Source organism: Miscanthus floridulus, chromosome 15 (genome assembly GCF_019320115.1).
Source record: "Miscanthus floridulus cultivar M001 chromosome 15, ASM1932011v1, whole genome shotgun sequence".
Lineage (NCBI taxonomy): Eukaryota > Viridiplantae > Streptophyta > Magnoliopsida > Poales > Poaceae > Miscanthus > Miscanthus floridulus.
In genome coordinates, this window is record NC_089594.1 from 43,718,492 (window position 1) to 43,731,834 (window position 13,343).

General features: G+C 42.5%; 1 long non-coding RNA gene across 1 annotated transcript; it reads right to left on the minus strand.

Moving 5' to 3' along the window:
- Positions 1-10,227: 10,227 nt before the first annotated feature.
- LOC136506416 (uncharacterized) lies at positions 10,228-11,735 on the minus strand. The gene is made up of 3 exons (XR_010771588.1): positions 11,610-11,735; positions 11,459-11,527; positions 10,228-10,665 (listed from the first exon to the last, which is right to left on the minus strand). It is a non-coding gene; the product is annotated as an uncharacterized lncRNA (long non-coding RNA).
- Positions 11,736-13,343: the final 1,608 nt, after the last annotated feature.

Sequence of the window (13,343 nt, forward strand, 5' to 3'; positions counted from 1 at the left end):
TGGTCGGTTTTGCAATAGATGCAAGCAAGTTGGGCATATAGAGCAAAATTGCAAGGCTAACAAGAACAAGCTACCTAATGTATCCTCAATCAAATTTGATTCTTGTCACATGCTTTATAAGGGTGCCAATGGTGTGAAGGCTAAGTTCATTGGTACACCAATTGTGGGCCCAAAGAAGAAGGACATTTGGGTACCAAAGACCTTGGTGACTAACCTACAAGGACCCAAGCAAGTTTGGGTACCTAAAAGGAATTGATCTTCTTTTGTAGGTAAATTATAAAGCTAGAGAAAGGCATTAGGTGCTTGATAGTGGGTGCACACAACACATGACCGGTGATTCAAGAATGTTCAATTCAATAAATGAAAGCAAGAGCAATGGGATTGATAGTATCACATTTGGTGACAATGGCAAAGGCAAGGTCAAAGGGCTTGGTAAGATTGCAATATCCATGATTTGAGCATTTCCAATGTGCTACTAGTAGAGAGCTTGAACTTCAACTTATTGTTAGTAGCTCAATTGTGTGATCTTGGTTTTAAGTGCATATTTGGTGTGGATGATGTAGAGATCATAAGTGTAAATGGCTCTAACTTGATATTCAAAGGATTTAGATATAAGAATCTATACTTAGTTGATTTCAATGCTAGAGAAGCTCAATTGTCAACATGTTTGATCACTAAGTCTAGCATGGGTTGGTTATGGCATAGAAGGCTTGGTCATGTTGGAATGAAACAATTGAACAAGTTGATTAAGCATGACTTAGTTAGAGGCTTGAAAGATGTCACATTTGAGAAGGATAAGCTATGTAGTGCATGTCAAGCCGGAAAGCAAGTTGGTAATACACATCCTAAGAAGAGCATGATGAGTACATCTAAGACATTTGAGTTAATGCACATGGACTTGTTTGGACCAACCACATACACTAGCATTGGTGGAAACAAATATGGATTTGTGATTGTGGATGATTTCACTAGATACACATGGGTGTTTTTTTTGGTGACAAGAGTGATGTGTTTGCAACATTCAAATCATTTGTCGAAGGCATTCACAATGAGTTTGAAACAACAATCAAGAAAGTTAGAAGTGACAATGGTAGTGAATTCAAGAACACTAGAGTTGATGAGTTGTGTGATGAATTTAGAATTAGACATCAATTCTTGGCCAAGTATACTCCTCAATCAAATGGGCTAGTTGAAAGAAAGAATAGAACCTTGATTGATATGGCAAGATCAATGTTGAGTGAGTACAATGTGAGTCATTCATTTTGGGCCGAAGCAATCAACACGGCTTGCTATTATAGCAACCGACTCTATTGTCACCCCATGATGGAGAAGACACCTTATGAGCTATTGAATGGAAGAAAGCCCAACATAGCATACTTCCGGGTTTTTGGTAGTAAATGCTATATATTGAAGAAAGGCACTAGATTGAGCAAGTTTGAAAAGAAATGTGATGAAGGTTTCTTGCTTGGTTACTCCACTACTAGCAAGGCTTATAGAGTTTGGAATTTGGCTAGTGGTACTCTTGAGGAGGTTCATGATGTGGAGTTTGATGAAACAAATGGTTCCCAAGAGGAAGATGAGAATCTAGATGATGTGAGAGGCACTTAATTGGTCAATGCAATGAAGAACATGGACATTGGTGAGTTAAGGCCTAGAGAGGTGATTGATGTTAAAGATGACAAGAATCAAGTACTCTCTAACTCAAATGTGCAAGCTAGTGGTTCTCATAATCAAGTCCAAGCAAGCACTAGTGATGGCAATATGAAAGATCAACAAATGGCTAGTTGATCATCTCAACCAAGTGATCAATCTAATGCTAGCAATCAAGTGCAAGTGCTTCAACCAACCAATGTTGCAAGAGATCATCCATTAGACACTATCATTGGTGATATTTCAAGAGGTGTGCAAACAAGATCAAGATTGGCCTCATTTTGTGAGCATTTCTCATTTGTGTCATCTATTGAACCTAAGAAGATAGATGAAGCGTTGAGGGATGTTGATTGGATCAATGCTATGCATGAAGAGCTAAACAACTTCACAAGAAATCATGTATGGGATTTAGTTGAGAGGCCTAAGGATCATAATATGATTGGAACTAAGTGGGTCTTTCGGAACAAGCAAGATCAAGATGGGATAGTAATAAGGAACAAAGCAAGATTAGTGGCTCAAGGTTACACTCAAGTTGAAGGTCTTGACTTTGGAGAAACATATGCCCTGGTTGCAAGATTGGAAGCAATTAGGATCTTGCTAGCTTATGCTTGTGCCCACAACATCAAGTTGTACCAAATGGATGTGAAAAGTGCATTTCTCAATGGGTACATCAATGAGCTTGTGTATGTTGAGCAACCTCCCGGTTTTGAAGATGAAAAGAAACCCAACCATGTGTTCAAGTTGAGAAAGGCTTTGTATGGATTGAAACAAGCACCTAGAGCATGGTATGAGAGATTGAGGGATTTCCTACTCTCCAAGGGATTCAAGATGGGAAAGGTTGACACCACTCTCTTCACCAAGAAGCTTGGAAATGACTTATTTGTAATGCAAATCTATGTTGATGATATCATCTTTGGATCAATAAATCAAGAATTTTGTGAGGAGTTTGGCAAGATGATGGCAAGTGAGTTTGAAATGTCTATGATTAGAGAACTTAGTTACTTCCTTGGTCTTCAAATTAAGCAAATGAAGAATGGCACATTTGTGAGTCAAGGCAAGTATATCAAGGACATGCTCAAGAAGTTTGAAATGGATGAGAGTAAAGCTATTAGTACACCAATGGGGACAAGTGAAAGCTTGGATAGTGATGCTAGTGGCAACATGGTGGATCAAAAGATGTATAGATCTATGATTGGAAGCCTACTCTATGTGACCGCATCAAGGCCGGATGTGATGTTTAGTGTATGCATGTGTGCTAGATTTCAAGCCTCACCAAGAGAAAGTCATTTGAAGGCAACAAAGAGAATATTGAGGTACTTGAAGCATACACAACATGTTGGACTATGGTATCCCAAAGGAGCAAGATTTGAGTTGATTGGATATTCAGATTCCGATTATGCAGGATGCAAAGTTGAGAGAAAGAGCACATTAGGCACATGTCAACTATTGGGAAGATCACTTGTGTCTTGGTCATCAAAGAAGCAAAATAGTATAGCACTTTCAACCGCCGAAGCGGAGTACATTTCGGCCGGTAGTTGTTGTGCTCAATTACTTTGGATGAAGGCTACCTTGAATGACTTTGAAATCAAGTTCAAGCAAGTGCCATTACTATGTGACAATGAAAGTGCCGTGAAGCTCACTAACAACCCGGTTCAACACTCAAGAACAAAGCATATAGATGTCCGTCATCATTTCATAAGAGATCACCAATAAAAAGGGGACATTTGCATAGAGAGTGTGGGCACCAAAGATCAACTTGCCGATATATTCACCAAGCCACTTGATGAGAAGAGGTTTTGCAAGCTAAGGAATGAATTGAACATACTTGATTTCTCCAATATGTGTTGATGCACCCCCACTATATGACATGCCTCTCCTTTGAGCTAAGCAAGGTAAAGTTGATTGACATGTCATCCATCTATTACTAAGGACTTGTTTAGTGCATCTAGTCATTCCTATCATATCCTAGGCTCATTCATGAAAATCAAATGAATTTGATGCTTGCATGGTACCACTATTGCTTGTATGTTTGAAATGATCTAGTGGTAGCATATGACATGTTTGTGGGCTTGTAAACCTAATGTTTGATTTAGAAAATGAGCTATAAGTGTTTAACTCAACATGGTACAAGATAACCCTTATTTGGAGGTGTGAAGAAGCTTGTCCTTGGATCAAACCGAGTTAAATATCTTTTGCAAGTAATCTAGATTGAACCAAATTAGAAAAATGTTCCTCATTTCACATAGTTTCACCCCAACCTATCTATAATTTGAGGTCACCTATCTATACTTTAAGCCTTTGTGGTAATTAATGACAAAGGGGGAGAAATAGTGTATACAAAGATAGTGAAACAAAGGGGGAGAGATAATATATGACAAAGGAAGGGGATTAATTAAAATTTTGAGCATACAAATAGGGGGAGCAAGCTCATGAACTTGTATGGTACACTTGAATGAGCATTACATATGTTTGCTTGCATGACATAAGTTTTAATTTCAAATATCCATGCTTGTGTGGTGTATGCTAGTTGTAGGTTTGAATGTTGAAATGAAAAACTAGCATGCATAGGCTAAGTAACTAGACTTATGTTCATTCTATGGAAACTAGACCCTTGCATGTAAATGTTGATCTCATGGGGTATTCTAGTTCTTGTATATGTCTAGTTACTAATGGTGCTAAGGATGGTATATTGGTGCACTCCGATTGGTATCACGCTTCAAAGGTCCATCTCTTATACCTTAGCATCATATGGTAGAAATTGTCTCCTATATTTCCAATCTAAGCATATGTGCAAGCTACAATCTAAACTCTTAGCACATATGTAGGGGGAGCAATTACTACCATTTGGAGTTCATGAAACTTGTCCATATTCTTTTACACATGGTAAAATGCTTGGGCAAGCAACATGGATTAGATTAAATTATAATTCATATCTTTGTGAAAGGGTTGTCATCAATTACCAAAAAGGGGGAGATTGAAAGCTCTAGTTTGGTTTTGGTTAATTAATGAAACCCTAAGTGCTAACCTAGTTTATCAAAGTGATTATGAGATAGGTAGCACTACTCCAAGTGATGAAGCAATGACGAAGATCATGACAAAGGTGATGGCATGGTGATGATCAAATGCTTGAACTTGGAAAAGAAGAAAGAGAAAAACAAAAGGCTCAAGGCAAAGGTATAAAATGTAGGAGCCATTTTGTTTCGGTGATCAAGACACTTAGCGAGTGTGATCACATTTAGGATAGATAGCCGTACTATTAAGAGGAGTGAAACTCATATCGAAATACGGTTATCAAAGTGCCACTAGATGCTCTAATTCATTGCATATGCATTTAGGATCTAGTGGAGTGCTAACACCCTTGAGAACATTTGTGAAAATATGCTAACACATGTGCACAAGGTGATACACTTGGTGGTTGGCATATTGGAGCAAGGGTGGAGAAGTTAGAAGTGAAAAGGAGTTGGTCAGGAAGACACTGGTGTCGGTCAACTGACCGGACGTTGGGTCTGAAAGCACCGGACGCTGACTGCCTGCGTTCGGTCGCGCTGACTCGGCGATACAGTGGCTAGGGTTTACCATCAGACGCTGGGCTGTGTCCGGTCGAGGTGGACCGGACATGTCCGGTCGAGGAAAAACAGATTTGGACCCTTACTGTACTCGACCGGACGCTGAGGCTCTAGCGTCCGGTCAGCACGTAGCCGTTATGATCTGACGGTTCAGTTTTAACTCAGAGTGACATGTGGCATAAGACAGTGGACCGGACGCTGAGTCCAGGGTGTGGTCAGTTTGACCGGAGCGTCCGGTCAGAGCGCGTTTTGCCCAGTGAAGGGGTATAACGGCTCTATTTGATGTGGGCTCTATTTATAGCCCCATGGCTGGCTGAAGCTCCATCTCTTGCACATTTTTCATTGACATAGCAACCTTGAGAGCTTAGCCAAAGTCCTCCCACTCATCTCCATCATTGATCCATCATCATTGTGAGATTGGGAGAGAATCCAAGTGCATTGCTTGAGTGATTGCATCTAGTGGCACTTGGTATTCATATTGCGCTGCGGATTTCGCTTGTTTCTCTTGGTGGTTGCCACCACCTAGACGGTTGGAGCAGCGGTGGAGGATCGGCACGAGTTGGTGATTGTTCGTGGTCATCTCCGGTGATTGTAAGGAGAGTTGTACCTTCCCCGGCGGAGTGCCGAAAGGTAACTCTAGTAAATTGCTCGTGTCATTGAGTTACCTCACTTGTGGGTGGGTTCTTGCGGTGTCCTATTGTGTGGATGAGGTTTGTGAAACACCTCTTAGCCGCCAAACCACCAAGTGTTGGTCGACACAACGGGGACTAGCGTGTTGGCAAACACGTGAACCTCGGGAGAAAAATTGATTGTCTCTTGTCATTTGCATTCTCCCGGTGATTGGCTTAAATCTTCATCTTGTGATTGGTTCATCCCTCGACACGTTGGTATAATCACCCTACTCACTTATTTACATTCTTGCAAACTAGTTGATACAAGCTCTTTAGTGTAAGTAGAATTGAGAGCTTGCTTTGTTGTTTACATTCATCTAGTTGAGCTCTTGAGAGTAGCAAGTTTGTGTGCCTAAGTAATCATTGCAACTAGAATTGTTGATAGGTGGCTTGCAACCCTTGTAGAGCTAGAGCAAGTTTGCATTACGCTATTTGTCATACTAATCAAATTGTTTTAGTTGATTTGTAGATTTTTAAATAGGCTATTCACCCCCCCCTCTAGCCATATTAGGACCTTTCACCATGTTGCTCCTTTAGTTTTGCATCTGATCATATTTGATTTTTAAACTAATTTGAATAGTTATGCCGCTATATGTAGTTGCAGATAACATGGTTATTTTAGTTATAGGCTTCATGAGTACTGCAAATAGATAGATGATCCTACACATCAAAGACATGAAAACATGGATTTTGATATTTTGATAATTCCTCTTATTTTTCCTGGAAGATTTGTTATTTGGAATAATGAACATGATTTATACATATTAGTTCCCGCATTTAAACTAAAACATATAGCCTAGACTTGCCATCTCACAGCGTCTTAGGATGTATGAAACATTTTATTAGCCAGACCTCTCAAGTTTTTTTTTCCTTTAACAAAATACCGTCTTAGTCATACTGCCAATATATATGGAAGGGATACAATGTCCAGCCGAATTTATTACAGTACTACCTATAGATTCAAGGAATTCATTTTCACCCTTACGCAACAGCCTGGAGTCTTCTTTGCTTTGTATCTCAGGTTATTGCCCTTTTTCATCAACCAATTCAATCATTATGGATATTTTTTGCCTGGTTAACCAGATGATTTGCCAGCGTGCGTGATGGCGCGCGTCATGGACTAGTTTGTAGTGATGCCTAGAAATCTAAGAGCGAACCAAGAACATGTACTGGTGCCCAAATTAACAAAAAAAACTAGTTTTGCTGCTCGTCTTTAGTTTGGCCAAGAGAGAATAGGTAGGATGGAGAAGGAGAACACCGACCTTATTTTATTACACGTAGGGTACAAAACTTTTTCATGCCTTACTCGCACATTGTGGAAGGCTGTATATAATGTACTCCCTCCGTTCTGAAATATAAGAAATTCTAAAAATTTTAGAACAGATTATGGGGTAATGCAAATTAAATAACGCACGTAACTCTTCTTTAACTATAGAGACTGTGCTTACTATATTTTGAGCCTAGGGGTAGACACTAATGGCAAGTACGCGTATGATTGAGACTTTAGCGGAGTTATTTCATCTATAATACTTTATAATTTGGACCAAATTTTGAATGCTTCATTAGCTTATACTCCCTCTGCCCCACAAAAAATATCATTCCCACTTTCCTAGAAGTCAAACATTTACAACCTTGACCGAATATATATAAGAAAATATTGGGCGGGATATTGGGAGCCCATGGCTCCAAATAGCTAATGGAGAGCCCCAGCCAGCATGAAAGGATCAAGATGTCCAAGAGGAGGGTGAATTGGGCTAATTCTAAATTTCTTTGCAATAATTAAACCCTATACTTAGCCCACTTCACCCCTTGTGCCTAGAATGTGTTCCTATTGTTCTACCGCACAAAAGTTTTGCACCATATGTTCCAATCCTACTCTAGCATGGCAATTCTAAAAATGTAAAGACAAGAAATGAATTGCTCAAATATAAATGCTTAAAGTAAAGAGAGGAGAAGGAGCGCGGCGATGTTTTGCCGATATATTGGAGAGTCGTCACTCCCCACTAGTCCTCGTTGGAGCACCCACGCAAGGGTATAACTCTCCCTTGATCTGCACAAGGATCAAGTGCTCTCAACGAGTTGATTCTTCGACACTCCGTCGCAGTGAATCACCCACAACTGCTCAAAACTTGAGTTGGGTCATCCACAAGCTCCACCGGATGATCACCAAACTCCCAATCACCACCAAACCGTCTAGGTGATGGCGATCACCAAGAGTAACAAGCACAAACTCTCACTTGACCACAACAAGCCTAATGAGAAGGGTGGATGCACACTTGCTACTCTCCTTGCACTAATGAGGCCTTAATCTTGGATTCTTAAATCTCAATCACCTCACTAGACTCTTGCTCTCCTTTGCACTCTCAAGGGTGTTTTACAGCTAAACAAATGGACAAGAGACCTCCCTTGGATGAATAGAGGAAGTATTTATACCCCTCATTCAAAATGAACCGTTAGGAGGTTGAGTCAGCACTCTGCGGGGTTATCGGACGCTGCGGTCAAGGTGATCGGACGCTCCGATTAGTTATCCCCGCCATAGAGCCGTTAAGTTGTGACCGGACTCTGACCAGCGTCTGGTCAACACTAACCGGATGCGTCCGATTACGAAAACTGCTCTTTGGAACTTTACTGATGTTGATCGGACGCTAGCACCCAAAGTTTAGTCACTTCACTATTCAGCGTCCGGTCAGTAACCGGATCTTGACCAGCGTCCAGTCAGCACTAACCGGACGCATCCGATCAGGAATCTCCCACTCTAGAACCTCTCTGGAGTTGACCGGACTCTAGCACCCAGCGTCTGGTCACTTCACTCAGCGTCTAGTCGCAAACAGACGACTTCAACTTGATCAAATGAACTGACCGGACTATACAGCCAACGTTCGATCACAATCGAACCAGCGTCCGATCAACATTTGACCCTCCATTCACTTCCAACTCGAAATCCTATGTGAATGAAGTTTGCTCCAATTGATCTCAGGGCTACTTCAGAGCTACCTAGTTTTAGATTTGATAAGTGTGCACCACACCTAACCCACTAGACTCACCTAGGTCAAGCTACTAGTCTATACCCCCCTTAATAGTACGACCAAAGAAAAAATAAAGTCCTAAACTACTCTAAGTGTCTCTTCAACACCAAACTACACTTAGAACTAGTCCATCCTTAACCTTGTCGTCCATCCTTTGAAAACTAAAACGATTTCCATCGTAGGGGCAAGACAACCATGATTGCCCAATCAATTGTCATTACCATGACCTAACTTAATTACCTCTGCAAAACACACTTTAGTCATAGTAATCTCATATTGTCATTAATCACCAAAACTCAACTTGGGACCTAGATGCTTTCACAGCCCCCTAGCCAGCCCAACCATTTAGGTCCGCGGGGCTGACGCGCACGTAGGTGGGAGACCACTGCAGACCCAACAGATCGTATGCATAAAATCCTAGGTCAAGCTGCGCAGAAACGTTTTTGTTGTGACGTTGCATAAAAATTAGTCGTTGGATGAATAAAAATTAATTCATTGCTGCATAGAAACCTCTTCGCGAGCTGGACGTTTCACCTAACACAACCTGACAAAGCTGACGCATGCATGCATCCATCCAATCTAATTTCTTTCGTTTTTCTTTATAATCCCTCAACGAAACATCCAATTCAAAAACGGTTTTCACCATTGAACTTCTAACATTTTTTATACACGATTCAAGATCCATTATAAATATATTTTTGAAAAAATTAAAATTCATAAATTTGCACATTAATATATATAATTTTATGCTTCCGTCTAAGCATAGAATCTTGTGAGTGAGAGCAAAGAAACATGCAGACGATCTCGTCTTCTCTAAAATTTAAAATTTAAATCATGACACGTGTTGGCCGATTGGATGTATAGAATCAATGGTCAAGATGCGTAGAAAAGTTTTTTTGCGCCGACGTTGCATAGAAATTAGTAGTTGGATGAATAAAACTTAATTTTGTTACCGCATAAAAACCTATCCACGAAATGGACATTCCACCTAACAACCCTGATTGCCTCCACCAATACATGCTTCCCACTATGAGAGTGTATAATTAACATGAGAACAATGCATAGAAGATGGAGACCGCAAACGTAAATCATGGAGACGATCTCATCTTCTCCAAAATTTGAAATTTGAATCATGTCACGTGATGCAATTAAATGTGTAGAATAAATTGTCATGATGCGCAGAAAAGTTTTTGGCACCAAAGTTGCATAGAAATTAGTGGTTGGATGAATAAAAATTAATTTTATTACCGCGTAAAAACCTCTCTGTCAGATGGACGTTCCACCTGAAACAACCGTGATTGCCTCCACCAACATCATGCTTTCCACTATGGGGGTGTATAATTAACATGGGGACAATGCATAGAAGATGGAGACCGCAAGCGTAAACACATGGAGACGATCTCGTCTTCTCCAAAATTTGAATCATGGCATCGAAACTGTAACATACCAAGTTACAGTTTAGCTATGTATAGAAACTTATGCACACAAACATAAGAATACAAAAATCAACAAACAAAATCAAAGGGAGAGGGGTGATGTGGAGGCCGCACGTAGATCCACCATTTGGAGGTCGGGACGCCGGTCATGGAGGGGGTAGCCGCGTGCCTCCGGTCGTGGACAGGTTCACCGTATGCCGCCGATTGGGAAGGGGGTGGCCGCGTGCCACCGGTCGGTGGAGCGGGGATCCGATGCCGCCACAGCAGGGGGTATTGGGGCCGACGAGGGAGCAGTGGGAGGCCGCACAGAAACATCCTTCCAACCATTTTACATCACAACAAAGGCATAGAAACATGTTTTAGCAGGCACAGAAACCTTATAGTGGCAAAGAAAATGCATAGAAACATGTTTTAGTATGCGCAGAAACCTTACAGTGGCAAGAAAAACATGTAAACATATTTTTGCAAGCACAAAAATCTATTAGGGTTCCAACCCAAACCTTGCCTCCCATTTTATCTAAAACCATGACAGCCCCTACCCAAACCATTATTCTCACTTTGGGGACGTATAATTAACAGAGGAACAATGCATAGAACCCAAAATATGCTCCCTTCAGGGGATTATTGTAGCGGGATCGTGACGGCCCTAACCCAAACAATGCATAGAAGAATGAATAGAATTGTATACCAACAATGTATAGAATTGTGTACAAGTGTACAAATAACTGTTCTAACAATGTATGTCAAAGTGTTCTAACAATGCATAGAAGTGTGCTCCAACAATGTATAATTGTGTAGAAGTGCAAGGATAACTGCTCCAACAATATATAGAAATGTGCTCCAATAATGTATATAAATTTGTTCCAACATTGTATAGAATGCATACCCCCATAACCAAAAATTAAGACTTCAATTTCATTGCACATCATATAAAAGGAGAAGCATAAAAACAGTAATGAAACTAATATTAGCTACATTAATGCATTAAAAAATTAAAGATTTTAATTTCAAGGATAAGCATAAAAATATCCGCTTCAGAGGGCATCAAAAGTGTTAAGCAATCACATAAAAATCATCTCTCAGCAGTAAACATGTCGACAGGCACAAACCGGCATCAAAAGTGTTGGTTGCTTGCATTGCTAGCTCTTCGTTTGTTGCAACTCCATCTTCCTGCAAGGCTGCAACTAAATCTGAATCAAAACATAAAAAACCATGGCATCGAAACTGTGGCTCAAGAAGCATAAAAAATCAGAAGCAGACCTAAGGAAGACGTCTTTGACCGTGCCACACCACTGCCGTTGTCCACGCCACCAGCCCCCACTGCCGATTCGCACCACGCGCTGCCGCAGTGGACTGCATCATGCATTGGACCGCCACCTCTCGCCTACATACAAACCATTGTTTTTGAAGCAAAAACCAATTGCTTACTTGCTTACACGGTTGGCTCAAAAACGCATAGAAATAAAAAAAATCAATTGCATAGAAACCTATTCATTGCACATATAAAGGAAATGCATAAAAATCAAAATCAAGCGCATAGAAATCCTGCTTGCCTGCGTTGGTAGCTCTTCATTTCCTGTAAACCACCTATTAATCCAAGATTGCAACCAAAAATCTGATAAAAACATCGTGGAAAAACAATTGTCATAAAAATGCATCATGGCTACCCATTGCATAAAAACCAGGAACAATTTTTTATGCATATTAATCAACAAGTAAACTGGACTACTGGAGCTCGCAAAAAAGTTCAAAATTGGGCCAAAATTTTTTATGCAGATTAATCGACGTTTCACCTGATGCTGAGTGTGGTGCGGCCGGCCATGAATTGATCTCGCCAATCAGTGCTGACACGCAGGATGCAGTGAGCATAAAAACATGGAGAAAAACATAAAAGGAATCTGTTGATTAGAAAACAGAATATGTATAGACTAATGTGATACTACAGAAAGGAAGCAAGCATCGATTGTGAGCTGCAATTCAAAATTTTGGACGCATCTTTAAGAGCAGATTGATGGATTTGTGTGCATCAAACAAGAGAAAAGAAAATACATCAATTGCGAGCTGCAGTGCTCATGGGGGGCTCCAGATGCTCACCGTGCCTGCCGGCGTCGTCAGATGAAACCCATTCACGACCAAATCTGAGGACGTCGCCGCTACCATCGGTGAGGCGTCGTCGCGACAGAATCCGGTGGGGGAGGGGAGGGTCATCGTGGCCGGATCGATCGGGCCGCGCCGCAACCAAGCCCCGCCGTGGCCGCACATCTGGCCACGCCGACGCTGGGGGGCACGCGGCTGGCCGAGCACCGCGCTCGCAAGCCAGCTGGGGGGCCTCACCACCGCATGCAGGGGGCCTCACCGTCGCCGCCAACGGACGCATCAGGGCGGCGTCAGGGCTGCGCGCAGGGCCGCCGTGTTCCGAGCCTCGCTTTGCGATGCCGGAGAAGGGAGGCCACAACGCGGATGCGAGCAGGGCCAGCGTCGATGTCAAGCTGCTGCTGCTCGTAGAGCCTCCTCTCCGGTGCCTCCCCATTGGCCCACGGGCGGCCGAGCGCGCGCTGCCAGCCGCCCTCGGCCGGCGAGTCCGTCCCGGCCCTCCCCTTGTCACGCCAGGAGCCACAGCTGCGACCGGCCTAGCGCCCACGCGAGGCTCTACAGAAGGTAGCGCCCACGCGAGGCTCTGCAGAAGGTAGCGCCCACACGAGGCCCACTCAACCGGAACAGTGGTGGGGAGGGGGCGCCGCCGCGGGCCATGGTGGGGACGGGGCAGTGGGATGCCGGAGCTGCATCGGGCTGCTTCCGTCTGCCCCACGCCGAACCTCCTCCAATGAAGCGGGACGAGCGCGCCAAGCGTCCTGCTGTGACACGGGCCGTGCGCGAGGAGCCTCCTGCCGCAAAGCTTCGCCGGAGGAGGGACGCCGCCGTCTGGGAGGCGCCACCGCGGAGAGGGGGACTTTGGCATTTCACCCATGACAAACGGTAAAACTTAGCAGTTTT